This window comes from Suncus etruscus, chromosome 12 (genome assembly GCF_024139225.1).
Source record: "Suncus etruscus isolate mSunEtr1 chromosome 12, mSunEtr1.pri.cur, whole genome shotgun sequence".
In the NCBI taxonomy this organism is placed as follows: Eukaryota; Metazoa; Chordata; class Mammalia; order Eulipotyphla; family Soricidae; genus Suncus; species Suncus etruscus.
This window is the reverse complement of record NC_064859.1, coordinates 31767722-31786578: the sequence shown is the minus strand read 5'-3', so window position 1 is coordinate 31786578 and position 18857 is coordinate 31767722. Positions and strand designations below refer to the sequence as shown.

General features: G+C 38.8%; 1 protein-coding gene and 1 pseudogene across 1 annotated transcript in view; one reads left to right on the top strand and one right to left on the bottom strand.

Annotated features, from left to right (window-relative positions):
• WDPCP (WD repeat containing planar cell polarity effector) overlaps positions 1-18857 on the bottom strand; it is a 288768-nt gene that overhangs the window by 110514 nt on the left and 159397 nt on the right. The window lies entirely within an intron of this gene.
• Positions 827-1255, top strand: LOC126024362 (ubiquitin-conjugating enzyme E2 D3-like; annotated as a pseudogene).

Sequence of the window (18857 nt, the reverse complement as noted above, 5' to 3'; positions counted from 1 at the left end):
TTTGTGATGTGTGCCAGTCTCTAAGGTGTGAGATGATACCTTATTGTTATTTTCATTTGCATCTTCCTGATGATTAGTGATGTGGAGCATTTTTTTCATGTGCCTTACTTTCCAGCTTCATGAGTCTTCACCATATGGGTTTAAAGGAAGAGGAAGAGAAAAGCAGGGGTAGGGGAGAGGGAAAGAGTAGGAAGGAGGGAGAGAGGATAAGGGATGGGAAGGAGTAACCCCTTAGCGTTAATGGGTGTGACCCAAAAGTCAAAAAAAAAAAAAAAAGAAATCTAATACGTTTAGCTCAGGGGACCATATATGATACTGGGGATCAAACCCAGTCAGCAGTGTGCAAGGTAAAAATGCCCTGCCTGCTGTGCTATTGCTCTGACCCTGCAAAATCTAATTCTAATCTTAAAGGAATAGAAGTATAAGAAAGGGATATTCTATTGTAGATTTACTTTATTATATTTTAAAGATACTTGATCTCACTTAAAAATATTTTCTGTGGAACTAAATGATTATACTAGGGTTACACAATATTGTCATTAGAAAATAACTAGCTATAACATCTTTTTATTTCCCTTCTCAATATTTATTGATTTGCAAAAAAGTATGATTTCTCAGTACAAATACCCTAAAGATAAATAAGAAAATGCCCATCAGCGGACATTTTGTAGCGGTGTGGTGCCTCGTGGGGAAGCACCAGGCGTTTATGCCTGTGTGTGGCCAAGATGAACCTCCTTTCCTATTCTTGCCGCCTGCAGAGACCAGGAGTCAAGGCCACCCCATGGCGCACACTGGCATAGTGTGAAGCAGACAAGCACATGCAACTATGATGCTAAAATGGATCAATAAGAAACTTAGTGATTTGGCCCATGACCCTCCAGCACAATGTTCTGCAGGTCCAGTTGGGGATATGTTTCACTGTCAAGTCACAATTATGGGATCTCATGACAGCCCCTATGAAGGTGGTGAATTCTCTTTGACAATTTATTTTCCTACAGACTACCCTTCAAACCATTTAAGGTTGCATTTACAACAAGAATCTATCATGCAAATATTAATAGTAATGACAGCATTTGTCTCGATATTCTAAGGTCACAATGATCTCCAGCTTTAACTATTTTTAAAGTTCTTTTATCCATTTGTTCACTGCTATGTGACCCAAACCCAGATGACCTTGCTAGTGATTGTACAGATCTATAAAACAGATAAGTACAACAGAATATTTCAGGAACGGACTCAGAAGTACACCATGTGATGTTACCTTAAAGTCAGAATAAACTGCATTAGCTAGAATAAACTTTAAATTACTGTTCCTTTTTTGATTTTTTTTTTAAATCTGGCTGCTCTACCAGACCTCATTTTTAAAATTTTCTTTTTTGTTTACCTCCCTCCATTCATTCACACACTCATCTTAGAAGCTTAAGTTCTTCCAACTTTGGACAATAATTGCTTTTAGAAAATTGTAGTTACAAGAGAACAACTTCCCAAGATTCAGAATTTTTTAAAAAGTGGAACATGTGTATTATGTGGCCAATGTCTTCACTCTAACTTGGTTATGAGACTAAACCATTCTTTACTGTTCTAACATTCTGAAGAAACCATCTGTGGGAGCTGGATGGGCTCAGTGGTCAAATCCAAGGACGCAGCATGGTTTAGCAGCATCCATCCCATGTAAGCTACCATTGTTAGAAAACTGAGGCTACATGATATACTTTATGTTCATAACTGAGGTGGCTCATGTTCTGTTCTGTTTCGGCAGAACAGAAAAGTAATATATATTATGCATGCCAATAAAGGAATGGCCTGTTATGTTCTACAAAGAATGAAAATTGGAAGTCAAAATCTTTTGTAATCCAAAATAGGATCTCTAACATTTTGTAATTTTAATTTAAATTGTTAGGAGGCTTGGAGCTATTAGTCAATCTATCTTCCAATACACTATTTAATATAGCACTGAATAAATGATGTAAATTGTCAATGGATGAGTGATCAACTAATAGCTCTGCTATTTATTTCTCTTCAATAAAGTTGCATAGACAAAAAATAAGTAAGAAAATGCATACGAAATCACTTTGTAAACTGGATAGTATTTTGGCCTGAGAAACAGTACAGGGTACTTGCCTATGTATGGTCATGACTTCAAAAATCTTATGTTCTTATGTGCACCCAGTGCAATCCTACTAGCTTTGTTATGTTAGCTTGGCAGATCTGCTATTTATGATGTCTGGTGCCACACTGATTTCCAATCACACTACAGCCAGGAATGCGGAAATACCACAAAAATGGATAAGACCCAAGTGAGAACCAGGAATAAATAAAAGTATCAGTGCTATAATGCAAAGTGCAACCTCTGGGAGTATGTGTATGAACAATACAGTATCCCAAGGTAAGCACTACCATAATCTGTGTGCCTAAACAAATGCTGCAAACCTCAGCAAGCATGTGTACAAAGATCACAACCAAAGGAATCCCACCTCTATTTGTACTGTGGCCAAGTGTGTGAGAACTGCAGTCTAATGTGTGATCCCTTGTGAGTACTGCAATGAAGAAAAATATGTGATCACCACAGCCACGTGTAAGTGACCCCAATTATCACAGAGCAGCAAAGGAAAAGGGTGAGAGAGAATTTTTAAAAATATCTAGAAGCTTTCAAAGGAAGGATCTATGATCCTTTTCATTATTATCATCTCCAACATTTAACTGAAATAGATGCAGGCATTATTCTTTTTCTAGTAGCCTGGGGGGTAATGGTGGGAGATATGAAATGCAAGCTAGGAATGGGGGTAGAGGGAGGACAACTTTGGTGATGGGAATTCTCCTGATTCAATGTTAATATGTACCTAAAATATTACTGTGAAAGATATGTAATCCACTTTGGTCAAAATAAAAAGTATTATTAAAGAAGGTATTAAACCACTGAAAAAAATTTTTTTGACCTTCTAAACAATGCTCAGAAGACTGGAATGCCACTCAAGGCAATTCTCAGTCAACTGGGCTGATTGGCAAAAGGCAAAAGCCTGAGCACTGACTCATGTTGTGAATGCAACTCACCCAATAGAAGTGCTGCATGTGTGAGATCATGGATTTGAACTCCAACACCACATGCAGGAAACTTATTCATGAGAAAGATGCCAAAAATATTTAGACTAATTCTGCCACATGAAAATGAGAACTTATGCTCTATCTAACAGGACTCAACTTGATAGAACATCTCAGGAATTTCCCTGACTCTACTAAGCAATAAAATTTTTACTATTCTTTTTGTTTTGGTAGAATCAATAGATGCTACTGTCCAAAAGCTTTCATGATTCTTCAGTCAATTACTGGAAGTTCTCATAAATCAGGTTGGTTTCTTGGCAATAGATAAGATGTATGGAAACTTTGCAGAAAACAAAAGTATTTGTTGACTATATTCTAAGCAACAATTCTAGAAAGAGAAATTTTAGAATTTATCCGTTGAAAAGAAAATTTATTCAATAATAATTCAAAGGTGATAGAGGAAATATTTAAAAACAACCATAGGAAAAATATATAATATGCAAAGAAAGGGACAACTTTAAACTTTGCTCTTAAAATAATGCAAGGCAAGCCAAAAGATATAGCAAGACATTTTTAATGCAGAATGGGAGAAAGGAATAGAGGAGAAGATAGAGGTGGGTTAGAAGTGACTAGACATTGGTGTAGGGTCTTAAACACTTATGGTGAAGGTGAAGTAATTTGTTCATCAAAACCTTAAATGTTAACTAATGTACCCATGTTACTTAAACTACCAAAAAAAAAAAAAAAGATCATTTTAAGGGCCAGAGCAATTAGCACAGTGGTAGAGCATTTACTTTAAATGTGAAAGACCCTGGACAGACTCGGGTTCAATCCCCAGCATCCCATATGGTTCTCCAAACCTGAAAGGAGCAATTTCTGAGTGCAGAGCCAGGAGTAACCACTGAGTGCTGCTGGGTATGGACCAAAAATATATATTTATATATACATGTATTTATGTATATATCATTTTAATGTTGAGAAATAAAAACTAATTTAACAAAATTTTTTAAAATAATGAAGGCAAAATTCACAATCTTAAAGGTACCTAAGAACTTAAATAAAGCAAAAGTTGATGAAGTAAATGTATACTGTTATAGATGGAGATTTAAAAATATCTTTCACTAACAATTGACAATATGTAAATATAAATTCAGTAAAAACATTAAATACTTAACCACAAATGATAAATGTCACTGAATTGACCTATATAAAATACTTTACTCAAGGACAAAATACATATTTTATATGTTCAAAGAACATCAACTAAGACAGTGTATTCTAGAAACTAGCCTCGATCATTTTAATGTTTTAAAATTATACACTGCAATTCTATGATCAAAATAGAATAAAATCAGATCAGTTATACAGATGTCTTTATGTCTAGAAAATTCCAGAATATTCCAGAACACTATTCTAAATTACCTGAGTAAAAAAAATATCACAAAGCAAAAATAAGGGGGTGGGGAACAAGAAAAAAAAACACAAAGCAAATATTCTGAAGTGAATGAAAATTTGTATTCATTGTTAAAACTTTTATAAATTTACCCAACATTTATTGTGACAATATTTACCAAAGCTGAAATATGGAAGCAACCAAAGTGACAATTGGATAAAGATGTGATCTATTTATACAATGGACATATGTATTCAGTTATTATTTTTAAAATATGTAATTTTCTTTCACAGTAAAAGTTAGAGAATTCTATAAAGTGAGATAAACCAGAAGGAAAAAGATAAGTAGTTGATGATTTTAATTGTGTGTGCAATATGAAGATAAAAATCAATAGACAAAACAAAAGGGTAAAAGAATAATTATTGATAACAGAATTAAGGTTACCTGAGAAAAATAAGATAGAATGGTAAAAATGAAATTATAAAATAGAATACAAATTATTAATGATGTAACAAAAAACAAACAAAATTTGAATAAAAACAACAAAAATTGTTCATTAGCACCAATCAGCTCAATAAATCCTCAATGATTTTAGTAATACCAGTGTGAGATGTAACAATGATAATAAATTGCCTTTATTTTTTCTGATAATTTTTGTTGTAACAAGCAATATAAAGCAAATTATTTTGTCTTGCTAAGGAGGCACATTTGAATAGAAAATGCCAGTGTGGGGCCAGTGAGGTGGCGCTAGAGGTAAGGTGCAGGCGCTAGCCAAGGAAGGACAGCGGTTCGATCCCCGGGCGTCCCATATGGTCCCCCAAGCCAGGGTCAATTTCTGAGCGCTTAGCCAGGAGTCACCCCTGAGCATCAAATGGGTGTGGCCCCCCAAAACAAAAACAAAAACAAAAACAGAAAATGCCAGTGTATGCAACCAAAATAAATAGCACTGCAGCTAAATATGCTGATACCAGAGCTAACATGTATAATCTTGGATAGCCAGGACATGTGTTCAATCTGAGAGAGCCAGGATACATGTGTAACCTCAAATATACAGATGATGTCTTTGACTTCAGAGAACCAACATATCTGTGCAATCTCAGAGAATCAGCAAACATGTGTTACCTAGTTCATCCAAGCAACAATCCCCCACTATAAATAATTATTATTACTACAAGGGAAATTAATACAAGGGAAATTTTTTTTTGTTTTAGTGTGTGTTGTAAAAGCTATATGAAGTATTTTGTGCCTGCTAAAGGGACAGGTTTGGTAGAGGGAGAATAGGAAACTGGGAATATTGTGAAGGAAAGGTCATACTGGTGGTGTGATTGCTGCTAGGACACTAAATGCCTCAAACAACTGCATTATAAGCAAGTTTAAAATATAGTGTTTAAGTAAAGTAAAAAAGAGACAGAGAGCAAAACTAAGCAAATGGAAAAAAACTGCAATTCAGCCAAGCATCAGGATTTGAAACAACTTTCCCATATTATTAGATTTATTTCAGAATGTATTCTATTGTAAATTCCTAAAAAGCAAAAAATGCCACTTACACACACATGTACACACAGTGATTTTTCTTAAGTACATAGTTTCCCCCAAACTGAAGCAAACAGATCTGAGTCAGGGTCCTCTTGGCACAGAAAAGCCATTTTCCCCAGGTCAGTATGGCCTGAGAAGAGGTTCATTTCACTTTTTTTCTAGTCAGTGAGCCACAACACAACACATAAAACACCAACACACTGCAAAGGTCACAATGGGAAAGCAATGCAAAATCTCATCAGACTTAATAAATGAAGATGGTAGTTCTAAAGACCCAACTAGTATCAGCAGGCTATTGAAACCTCTGGAATTTAGGGAGGAAATGTTGAGTATGTTCAAGAAATTCAAAGAAACAATGGAAGGGACAACCAATAAGATCCAAGAGAATATGATGATAGATATGAGAAAACTCAAAACAGAAATGATAGAACTGAAAACCTTGGTAGGTGAAAAAAAAATCCCTTGATGGTCTCACCAGAGTACCAGCTGCAGAGGACAGAATCAGTGAGTTTAAAAATGAGCTGCATCACACCTTCAGACAACAGCAGAAGATGGAAAAGAGTCTTAAAATAAATGATTAGCTATGGAAAAAAATTCTCAAAATAAATAAACAGGATAGAATGAACATAGGACTTTGTGATAAATTTAACAGGAACAAAGTAAGAATCATTGAGGGACCAAGAGTCAGGAAGAAAATCCCTATGAAGAAGCAACTGTCAAAGACATCATTGCTGAGAAGTTGCCAGAGCTAAAGAGCACATACACCCACATCATGGACACCTGAATAGTATCAACTAGAAGAAAAAAGAAAAAAAAAATAAAGAAAGCAACCCAAGACAACACAGCAATCCAAGATCTCTTTCAGAAATAAAAAATTGAAAGCAGCATGGTATTTTTAATAATAAATTTATTTTTAATTATGAGAACAAAGATGCAAAGAAAGAGGACAAGGTAAAGTTACACAGGAAGGACAATCACCCCCTTTTTTTTTTGTTTTTTTGGGCCACACCCGGCAGTGCTCAGGGGTTACTCCTGGCCGTCTGCTCAGAAATAGCTCCTGGCAGGTACAGGGGACCATATGGGACACCAGAATTCGAATCAACCACCTTTGGTCCTGGATCGGCTGCTTGCAAGGTAAACGCCGCTGTTCTATCTCTCCGGGCCTGACAATCACCCTTAAACAGAATTCTCAGAAATCCCCTTGCTGATATCCGAACTTTGAACTTTCAGCCAAAGAACATTAAGAAAAATAAAACAGAACCCTTGTACAATTACTTTGTCCCACAAGTCCCCAGATTGTAATAAATAATAATTCTTAGCAGCACACAAAGTAATCTAAAGCCATAAAACTTATGTAACTCCTTAAACATTGAAGGCAAAGTACTTTTTTACATTTCCTTGCACATGCATATTAGTTTAAGTTAACCTCAAAAGTTTAAGTGGGTTGTTTTTCTTAGGGATTAGAGTCAAAGGAGCACAGTAAAAAAGGTGTTAGAGTGGCAATTATTGTTTGCATAGACCCACTAAAATATGAGGGACATGGAAAGGAAAAGCCTTGGCCTAAATACAAGGAGACCCTACCCCTGAAATTTCCTGGCATAAGACCAACTCTAGGCTCCAGGAAAACTAGTTTGTCCAATCCAAGTCATTGGCTGTAGTACCATTACACTTTTATTTTTCACACAGTCTCTGTTGTTGGTATCATGTTTCTGTATTAAAGATCCTGGAATCTGCATATCCTAAATTGAAGTCAGGATGGTGTAGAGTGTCCTCTAGTTTCACCTCACAATTTAAGGACAATGCAGAGAGCTCTGTCCTGTAAGCAGGTCATTGTTGTCAAGTCTACTTAGTGGTGAGGGAAGTCTCTTTTGAGCAGGTCAATGTCAGAGCAGTGGTAGGGTCTTCCCTGATAAAGGATTGCTTCCAGAGGATGTTATAAATGACCTTGGATGTTTCATAGTTAGCTTCCATGGTTCAGGGGTGAATGGAGAATGCCCATTCTTCTGAGGCCTGTGCCGGGTCATTATGTCAATGTTCAGGGTGTAAGGACCCATTGCTCTACAAGATTTCTATGTTCCTACCTCTATTAGATAAGAACTTATTTGTATGTATAGTATTTTCCCATTTTAATGTGCCTATGCAAGCAAGGAACAATGCCACATGGCATTATAGGCCCATATGGGGGCTGCAAGAACAAGTCCAAAAATCCCCATGACATGGTTAAACATAAGCATTACACCGAGGGATTCCTTCACCGAATATTCCTTATTGAACAGCTCACAGAGAGAAGAAAAGAATATAAGTGGGGAAAATCTTCACTGTATAAGGGAATATTTAGTAAGAGTTATAGCTGTCAAAGAAAATAAACATAAAATATTCAAAAGCCATATGTGTCCATTTTAAGTCTTTTAAAATAGTTGGGGGTTGTTAAATCCAGTGCACCACTTTGGTGTGTGATTAGGACAGTGCAGTACTGAAGTTAAAAAGGGTAAATGGGGTGTACTGATGGTTGGGGGTGATAGAGTTAAGGAGTTAAAATGAGCTTTACAGGGACGGCAGCACGATTTTTTAAAAAAGGAAATTATATACAAAGGAGCATTCTTAAGATTTAAAGCAAATTTACCATAAGCAACCATTCAGGCTCAAAGGCACTGTGAGATACAGTGAAAAAGCTCAATGAAATGAATGCTTCACCAAGAATATTTTATCCAGGTAGACTCTCATTCAGGTTTGGAGGAAGGATACACACAGCTTCATGGATAAACAACACCTCAGGCACTTAAGAAAATTCAAAACCAACTTTAAAAGAAGAACTGATGGAAACTGGAGTGGTGGTGTTAGCAATAAGGCATCTGCCTTGCAAGTGCTAGCCTAGGACAGACCTCGGTTTAATCCCCCGGCATCCCATATGCTTCCTCCAAGTCAGGAGCACTTTCTGAACGCATAGCCAGGAGTAATCCCTGAGCATCAACGGGTGTGGCCCAAAAACAAAACAAAAACAAAAAATAAAAGAACTGATGGGAGTAATTTAAAACAAGACCCCACAAACATACCAAACTTCTTCAAAAAGATGACACAAAATTCCTTGACGATAATCTTTCTCAATGTCAATGAACTAAATATACCAATTAAGAGATAAAGACTGGCAAAATGGATCAGAAAATTGAACCCAACAATTTTGCTTCCTGCAAGAAACACACTTGAATAGTAGAACAAATAAATACTCAAGGTCAAAGGTTGGAAATAATCCTTCAAACAAATAACTTCCTTTAAAAAAGTTGGGCTAGTCACACTAATATCAGAAAACATAGACTTTAGGCTTTAAAAGGTTATAAGAGATGGAGAGAGTCATTTATTATAACCAATGTAGATACCGTATTTTCCGTTATGTAAGACGACTTTTGAACAAAAAAAGTCAACCGAAAATCAGGGGTCGTCTTATGTGCCATCTGAAAAATGTTTCAATATGCCACTAAACGAAAATTGTCTGAATATTGCCACAAAACAAATTTTCCAACTCGATCCTGCACCAATCACTGCAAGGCTGCTCGACTGCCTCTCTAACTCAGCCAACCCAAGCAGGCTTTTGATGCACGCAAATTGGACAATGTTCTGGACCCAAATCTACAATGTCAAAAGCCTGCTCAGATTGGCCAGAGTCAGAAAGTCTATTACAGTATAACCTTTGAACCTTTGCTTGTTGTGATTGGCTCACTGTGGTACATACAGTTGCAGCACAGGAACGTTCTGTCTGATACAGTGAATACAGGCCTAATCCTATGTTTTAACTGCAAAATTAGGGGGTCGTCTTATACACTGGCAAATACAATATATCCAGCAGGAATAAATCACACTCCTAAACATATGTACCCAATGAGAGGGCAAAAAACACTAAATTGCTAATAGACTTGAAGAAAGACATCAATAACAACATAGTAGTAAATGTAGACTTCAACACCACTCTGTCACTTCTTGATAGATCAGCCAGGCTAAAACTCAACAAGAATATACCACTGGCTTTGAAGGAAGAAATGGAAGAGAAGGGGTTAACAGATATGTAGGGCTTTTCAACTCCAAAGGCCTAGTGCACATTATACTCCAATGCAAATGGGACATTCTTTAAAATATACCACAGGTGGGTCAAAAAATGTACATGGAGTTAGGGCGTTTGCTGTGCACGCAGAAGGACGGTGGTTCGAATCCTGGCATCCTATATGATCCCTCGAGCCTGCCAGGAGCAATTTCTGAGTGTAGAGCCAGGAGTAGGCCCTGAGCGCTGCTGGGTGTGATCCCAAAACCAAAAACCAAAAACAAAAAAACAAAAAAGAAAAAAAGAAAAATTGAAAAATTGTATCAATTATCCTCTCAGGGAATGATGCACAGAAGATATAAGTGAATTACAAACAGAAATAGAGAAATCACCTTAACACTTGGAAATTAAACATCTCAATACTGAACCACATACAACCAGTAGATCAGGAGAAAATCAAAGAGGATATCAAAAGATTCCTAGAAATTAATGAGTATGAAGTCATGATTTATCAGAATATGTGGGGCATAGCAAAAACGGTGAAGAGGAAAATTTATAGTTTTGCAAGCACTCCTCAGGAGGGAAGAAAGGGCCTACATAAATAAATTAATGACACAGCTAAGAAATTGGAAAATAACAACAAATGTGCCAAAAGCAGGAAGGCAGAAGGAAATAATAAAACTTACAGAAGAAATTAATGAGCTGAACATACAAAGAAAACAATATAAAATATCAATAAGAACAAGGATTCTCTGAAAAAATAAACAAGATCAATAAACCACTTAATGCGATCCCTACAAGAATACGTATGCCATCATTCAAAGAAATAGATCAAAGAAAGAGAGAAACTTAATAAACTGAATCAGAAATAAAAAGGAGGCCATTACAGATACTGTAGGAATTCAATGGGCAATCAGAGATTATTTTGAGAATTGTTATGCCACAAAATGAGAGAACCTAGAAAAATGGATAAATTATTTGACTCCTATAACTTCCTAAGATTAAAGCAAGATGGTGTGGAATACAAAAAAAAAAAAAAAAAAAAAAGACCTATCATTATCAAAGAAATAGAAATGGTAATTAAAAGGCTTCCCTAAAACAAAAGCCCAGGCACAGACAGATTTACTAGTGCATTCATTGAAACTTTTAAAGAGGATCTAATGTCAATCCTTTTCAGGCTCTTTCAGGAAACCAAATAAACAAAAACATTTTTCAATAATTTCTATAAAGTTGACCCAGCGAGCCAGTGAGTGAGTGAGAAATGGCTGCAGGTGGGGGTTTCCAGGCAGAGTGCTGACTGCTCTACCTGCAGAATCTCCACCGGGCTGTGCTTCTTCTGAGGAACTGAGCACCGGAAGGGAGCCCTGTCCTACCCTTCTCTGTCTTTCCTGAACTCTGGAAGCTCTCCTCAGAGCCCTGGGAAGTGAACCCCAAAGAAACTACATTCTGGAGCTACCCAGCGAGCCAGTGAGTGAGTGAGAAAAGGCTGCAGGTGGGGGTTTCCAGGCAGAGTGCTGACTGCTCTAACTGCAGAATCTCCACCGGGCTGTGCTTCTTCTGAGGAACTGAGCACCGGAAGGGAGCCCTGTCCTACCCTTCTCTGTCTTTCCTGAACTCTGGAAGCTCTCCTCAGAGCCCTGGGAAGCGAACCCCAAAGAAACTACATTCAGAAGCTACCCAGCGAGCCAGTGAGTGAGTGAGAAATGGCTGCAGGTGGGGGTTTCCAGGCAGAGTGCTGACTGCTCTAACTGCAGAATCTCCACCGGGCTGTGCTTCTTCTGAGGAACTGAGCACCGGAAGGGAGCCCTGTCCTACCCTTCTCTGTCTTTCCTGAACTCTGGAAGCTCTCCTCAGAGCCCTGGGAAGTGAACCCCAAAGAAACTACATTCGGGAGCTACCCAGCTAGCCAGTGAGTGAGTGAGAAAAGGCTGCAGGTGGGGGTTTCCAGGCAGAGTGCTGACTGCTCTAACTGCAGAATCTCCACCGGGCTGTGCTTCTTCTGAGGAACTGAGCACCGGAAGGGAGCCCTGTCCTACCCTTCTCTGTCTTTCCTGAACTCTGGAAGCTCTCCTCAGAGCCCTGGGAAGCGAACCCCAAAGAAACTACATTCAGAAGCTACCCAGCGAGCCAGTGAGTGAGTGAGAAATGGCTGCAGGTGGGGGTTTCCAGGCAGAGTGCTGACTGCTCTACCTGCAGAATCTCCACCGGGCTGTGCTTCTTCTGAGGAACTGAGCACCGGAAGGGAGCCCTGTCCTACCCTTCTCTGTCTTTCCTGAACTCTGGAAGTTCTCCTCAGAGCCCTGGGAAGTGAACCCCAAAGAAACTACATTCTGGAGCTACCCAGCGAGCCAGTGAGTGAGTGAGAAATGGCTGCAGGTGGGGGTTTCCAGGCAGAGTGCTGACTGCTCTACCTGCAGAATCTCCACCGGGCTGTGCTTCTTCTGAGGAACTGAGCACCGGAAGGGAGCCCTGTCCTACCCTTCTCTGTCTTTCCTGAACTCTGGAAGCTCTCCTCAGAGCCCTGGGAAGTGAACCCCAAAGAAACTACATTCGGGAGCTACCCAGCGAGCCAGTGAGTGAGTGAGAAAAGGCTGCAGGTGGGGGTTTCCAGGCAGAGTGCTGACTGCTCTACCTGCAGAATCTCCACCGGGCTGTGCTTCCTCTGAGGAACTGAGCACTGGAAGGGAGCCCTGTCCTACCCTTCTCTGTCTTTCCTGAACTCTGGAAGCTCTCCTCAGAGCCCTGGGAAGCTAACTCCAAAGAAACTACATTCGGGAAGAGATAACAATGCTATCTGGGCAAAAGCCGGCTCCTTGTGTGTGACACCAGGCGGGGAAAATCCGCGAAAGTACACCGGCCCAGTGGGGCTCAACTGTGAAAGGCTGTGAGTGTGACCTGTCTATGTCTGTCTACTGTCCTCTTGCGTGAAACTCTTGCGAGTGGGGCAAAAAGAGGCTCAGAGGAGCACGGCCACTCCGCTTCGCTACGCGGCCGTGCACTCTTTCTAAGGAAAGAACTCCATTGCAACAAGAAGGAAAAATCACACTAAGAACGGCGCTATATCACAGAAGCAAACATTTCTCTCTGGACTGTCTTCTCTGTTGCATGCTCGGGCCTAAGATTTGACCCAGTGTGAGGCTTCATCCACGGAGGACTCCCCTCCCTTAGAGGCAAGTCAGCCCATCCAGAAAGGGAGGAGCCAGAGGAGTGTGCTGCCTACATCATATAGACAATGAATACCACCACAACACGTAGAAAACCCCACAATACAAGTGTGACAATGGGGAAACAACGCAGGCCAGCATCAGACATAGAGAATGAAGATGACAATTCTGAGGACCAGATAATGACTGAACAACTAATCAACCTCTCAGATAAGGACTTCAGACTAGCAATATGGAAGGTGCTCAACAGACTCCAAGAAACCATGGATCGAGTTGAACAGAACACTAATAAGAACCAAGAAAATATGAAGGCAGAAATGACAAAACTCCAAACTGAAATAACATGTCAACTAACAGGCCTGAAAAACTCAGTAAACGAAGTGAATGACAAAATGGATAAGCTCTGGGACAGGGTATCAGAAGCTGAGAATAGACTTGGTGCTGTGGAAGATGAGATACATAACAATTCCATACAGCAGGAGAGATTGGACAAAAAACTTAAAGCAAATGAGCAGACAATGGAAAAATTAGTCAAAGAATGGGAACAGACGAAAATAGAAGTCTATGATAAGATCAACAGAAACAACTTAAGAATCATTGGAGTCCCAGAGACCCAGGAAGAAAATTTCCAGGAAGAATCAATGGTCAAGAACATCATTAAAGAGAAACTTCCAGAGCTAAAGAATATATGTGATCAAATCCTGCATGCCCGAAGAGTACCAACCAAAAGAGACCCCAGAAAAACCACCCCAAGACACATCCTAGTCACAATGACAAATCCCACAGATAGAGACAGAATTCTGAAAACAGCAAGATCAAAAGGGGAAATCATGTTCAAGCAAGCTTCCCTGAGATTTACAGCAGACCTGTCACCAGAAACGCTCAATGCCAGAAAGCAGTGGTGGGATATTGTGACAAGACTGAATGAAATGAATGCTTCACCCAGAATACTATACCCAGCAAAACTCACTTTCCGGTTTGATGGAAGAATACATGGTTTCACAGACAAAAAACAGCTCAGAAACTTCACAGACACAAAACCAGTCTTAAGAGAAAAACTGAAAGACCTAATCTAAGACAAGACTACCCAAAAGACACACCAAATTTTGAAATAAAGATGGCGTTAAATCCCAGGACAATTCTTTCTCTCAACGTCAATGGACTAAATGCACCAGTTAAGAGACACAGAGTGGCTAAATGGATCAAAAAACTCAATCCAACCTTCTGCTGCCTACAAGAAACGCACCTGAATAGTCAGAACAAACATAGACTCAAAATAAAAGGCTGGAGAAAAGTTATCCAAGCAAACAACACCCATAAAAAAGCTGGAGTGGCCATACTAATATCAGATAATGCAAACTTTATACTCAGGAAGGTTGTAAGGGACAAAGACGGACATTTTATATTAATCAAGGGGTACGTAGAGCAGGAAGAATTCACTCTCCTAAACATATATGCACCGAATGAGGGGCCAGCAAAATATTTAATACAACTGTTGACAAATCTGAAAAATAATATCAACAACAACACAATAATTGTGGGGGACCTTAACACGGCTTTGTCAACACTGGACAGGTCAACCAGACTGAAACCCAACAAGAATATACTAGACCTGAGGAGAGAAATGGAAGAAAGAGGCCTAGTGGATATATATAGGACACTCCATCCCCAGAAACCTGGATACACATTCTTCTCCAATGTACATGGGACATTCTCCAGGATAGACTACATGCTGGCACATAAAACATACCTCCATAAGATCAAGAGGATAGAAATTTTGCAGACTACCTTCGCTGACCACAAGGCTCTGAAATTATTTGTGAACTCCAAAGGGACTCAGAAGAAACACTTTAACACCTGGAAGTTAAACAGCCTCATGCTCAATAACCAGTGGGTCCGAGATGAAATCAAGGAGGAAATCAAAAGGTTCCTGGAAACAAATGACAATCAAGACACAAACTCTCAGAACTTATGGGACACAGCAAAAGCAGTACTGAGAGGAAAATTTATAGCTTTGCAAGCACACATCAGGAAGGAAGAAGGAGCTTACCTGAGTAGCTTAATGACACAGCTAATAGAACTAGAAAATGCTCAACAAAAGGACCCAAGAATAGGAAGACAGAAGGAAATAACAAAGCTGAGAGCAGAAATCAACGAAGTGGAAACTCAAAAAACAATCCGAAAGATCAACGAAAGCAAAAGTTGGTTCTTTGAAAAAATAAACAAGATTGATAGACCACTGGCAAACCTAACAAAGAAAGAGAGAGAGAGAAACTTGATAACTCGTATCAGGAATGAAAAAGGAGAGATCACTAATGATATGACAGAGATTCAAAGGGTAATCAGAAACTACTTTGAAAAACTCTACGCCACTAAAAATGAGAACCTGGAAGAAATGGATAAATTCTTGGACTCTTATAATCTTCCACGGTTGAAGGAAGAGGATGTAGCATATCTAAACACCCCCATCACCATTGATGAAATTAAAACAGTAATCAAATGTCTGCCGAAAAACAAAAGCCCAGGTCCAGATGGATTCACTAATGAATTCTATCAAACTTTCCAAGAGGAACTACTGCCAATCTTGGCAAGACTCTTTCATGAAATTGAACAAACAGAAACACTCCCAAATAGCTTTTATGAAGCCAACATCACCTTGATACCTAAACCAGACAGAGACGCTACCAAAAAAGAAAATTACAGACCAATATCACTGATGAATGCAGATGCAAAGATCCTCAACAAAATCCTGGCAAATAGGATTCAATGCCTCGTTAAGAAGATCATCCACTACGATCAAGTAGGTTTCATCCCAGGAATGCAAGGCTGGTTTAACATCCGTAAATCTATCAACATAATACACAACATCAATAACAAGAAAAATAAAAACCACATGATCATATCAATAGATGCAGAGAAAGCATTTGATAAGGTCCAACACCCATTCTTGATCAAAACTCTCAGCAAGATGGAAATGGAGGGAACCTTTCTCAATATAGTGAAGGCCATCTACCACAAGCCAGTGGCAAATATTATCCTCAATGGAGAAAAACTGAAAGCCTTCCCTCTAAATTCTGGCACAAGACAAGGCTGTCCTCTCTCACCACTCCTATTCAACATAGCACTGGAAGTACTTGCTATAGCGATTAGGCAAGAAAAGGATATCAAGGGAATCCAGATAGGAAAGGAAGAAGTCAAGCTCTCACTGTTTGCAGATGACATGATACTCTACTTAGAAAACCCTAAAGACTCTATCAAAAAGCTTCTAGAAACAATAGACTCATATAGCAAGGTGGCAGGCTACAAAATTAACACACAAAAATCAATGGCCTTTCTATATACCAATAGTAATAAGGATGAAATGGACATTAAGAAAACAACCCCATTCACAATAGTGCCACACAAACTCAAATATCTTGGAATCAACTTGACTAAATATGTGAAGGACCTATACAAAGAAAACTATAAAACTCTGCTTCAAGAAATAAGAGAGGACACACGGAAATGGAAACGCATACCCTGCTCATGGATTGGCAGGATTAACATCATCAAAATGTCAATACTCCCCAAGGCATTATACAGATTTAATGCCATCCCTCTAAAGATACCCATGACATTCTTCAAAGAAGTGGATCAGACACTTTTGAAATTCATTTGGAACAATAAACACCCTCGAATAGCTAAAGCAATCATTGGGAAAAAGAATATGGGAGGAATTACTTTTCCCAACTTTAAACTGTACTACAAAGCAACAGTTATCAAAACAGCATGGTATTGGAATAAGGATAGGTCCTCAGATCAGTGGAATAGGCTTGAATACTCAGAAAATGTTCCCCAGAGATACAACCATCTAATTTTTGATAAAGGAGCAGGAAATCCTAAATGGAGCAGGGAAAGCCTCTTCAACAAGTGGTGTTGGCACAATTGGATAGCCACTTGCAAAAAATTAAACTTAGACCCCCAGCTAACATCATGTACAAAGGTAAAATCCAAATGGATTAAAGACCTCGATATCAGCCCCAAAACCATAAGATATATAGAACAGCACATAGGCAAAACACTCCAGGACATTACAGGCATCTTCAAGGAGGAAACTGCACTCTCCAAGCAAGTGAAAGCAGAGATTAACAGATGGGAATATATTAAGCTGAGAAGCTTCTGCACCTCAAAGGAAATAGTGCCCAGGATTCAAGAGCCACCCACTGAATGGGAGAAACTATTCACCCAATACCCATCAGATAAGGGGCTAATCTCCAAAATATACAAGGCACTGACAGAACTCTACAAGAAAAAAACATCTAACCCCATCAAAAAATGGGGAGAAGAAATGAACAGACACTTTGACAAAGAAGAAATACACATGGCCAAAAGACACATGAAAAAATGTTCCACATCACTAATCATCAGGGAGATGCAAATCAAAACAACGATGAGATACCACCTCACACCCCAGAGAATGGCACACATCACAAAGAATGAGAATAAACAGTGTTGGCGGGAATGTGGAGAGAAAGGAACTCTTATCCACTGCTGGTGGGAATGCTGTCTAGTTCAACCTTTATGGAAAGCGATATGGAGATTCCTCCAAAAACTGGAAATCGAGCTCCCATACGATCCAGCTATACCACTCCTAGGAATATACCCTAGGAACACAAAAATACAATACAAAAACCCCTTCCTTACACCTATATTCATTGCAGCTCTATTTACCATAGCAAGACTCTGGAAACAACCAAGATGCCCTTCAACAGACGAATGGCTAAAGAAACTGTGGTACATATACACAATGGAATATTATGCAGCTGTCAGGAGAGATGAAGTCATGAAATTTTCCTATACATGGATGTACATGGAATCTATTATGCTGAGTGAAATAAGTCAGAGAGAGAGAGAGAAAAACGCAGAATGGTCTCACTCATCTATGGGTTTTAAGAAAAATGAAAGACACCCTTGTAATAATAATTTTCAGACACAAAAGAGAAAAGAGTTTGAAGTTCCAGCTCACCTCAGGAAGCTCACCACAAAGAGTGATGAGTTTAGTTAGAGAAATAACTACATTTTGAACTGTCCTAATATTGAGAATGTACGAGGGAAATGTAGAGCCTGTTTAGGGTACAGGCAGGGGTTGGGTGGGGAGGAGGGAGATTTGGGACTTGGGTGATGGGAATGTTGCACTGGTGATGGGTGGTGTTCCTTTTATGACTGAAACCCAAACACAATCATGTATGTAATCAAGGTGTTTAAATAAAAAAAAAAAATTTCTATAAAGTTAACATCACCTGATACCAAAATCAGACAGAGACACCATAAAAAAAAAAAAGAGAGAAATAAGGCCAATGTCCTTGACAAACACAGATGCCAAGATCTTTAACAAAATACTAGCAAATAGAATCCAACAATTCATCTAAAAGTTGAATCCCAGAGATGCATTCCAGAGATGTAGAGATGGTTTAACATATACAAGTTCATCAATATAAACTGTATAAATAAAATAAAAATTATGAATATATTAATAGATGCAGAAAAACATTTGCTAAAATATAGCAACCATTTTAATAAAAATTTCTCAACAAGATGGGAATTGAAGGAACTTTGTTCAATAGAGTCAAAGCCATTGACCTGAAGCCCATGCAAACATTATGAGAATAAACTAACAGCCTTTTATCTAAGATTTGGCACAAGACAAGACTGTTCC